Source organism: Phalaenopsis equestris, unplaced genomic scaffold (genome assembly GCF_001263595.1).
Source record: "Phalaenopsis equestris unplaced genomic scaffold, ASM126359v1 Scaffold000002, whole genome shotgun sequence".
NCBI lineage: Eukaryota > Viridiplantae > Streptophyta > Magnoliopsida > Asparagales > Orchidaceae > Phalaenopsis > Phalaenopsis equestris.
The window spans coordinates 67,553,500-67,554,239 of record NW_018164444.1 but is presented as its reverse complement, the minus strand read 5'-3'; positions in this window follow the sequence as shown (position 1 = coordinate 67,554,239).

Genomic DNA, 740 nt, shown 5'->3' with positions numbered 1-740 from the left:
CCGAACCCAAAACCGAGCCACAACCCCTTTCAAACCAAATAGATCTTCTTATAGCACATATTTCAAACTAAAGAATGCCACAGGAAGCCAAAACCAAGCCTCCAAACCAAGGAATCACCTGCATATCTAAATATTTAGGCATGAAACAATCCCAACAGGTATTCGAACAGAGATGATGCCGCATGAGGAGCTAAATCAAACTCCATATGTGTATGAGAAATAAAATAAGCTCTCTAACATTCTTTTTAGGCAAAAGCAGGACATAAAATGCTAAAACCGAAACCCCAACATGCTTGCAAGAAGTGCTAGAATTATTTCAAAAAAAACATATTTCAAGCTTCCTATAAGAGAGCTATGCCACTGCTTCATCTCAGACAAGTAAAAGAAGAATTAGCATGCTGTATCATCCAACATAAACAGGCTCAAAGCCTCGGCCAAGAGGAAAACCGCAAGGAAACAAGGCACCAAAAGAAGGGGGAAGAGAGGGGTACCTCGAGAGCGCTAAAGCACAGCAGCACAGGAAACCAAATCAAAGAAAAAAATGTCTTCCCTCAAAGTCTCCTTACCTCTCCTCTAGCTAAACTTCCAACAACAACCTCACAAAAACATCCAGGAATTCTCCTTATAGGCAGGGAATAGAGAAGAAGAGAAAAGAAAGCCACCCCAATGTCCACGGCACTCGAATCGGGACAAAAGCCAAAAGAAGATCTTCCCTGCCTACAGAAGACGAAGCCAACAGC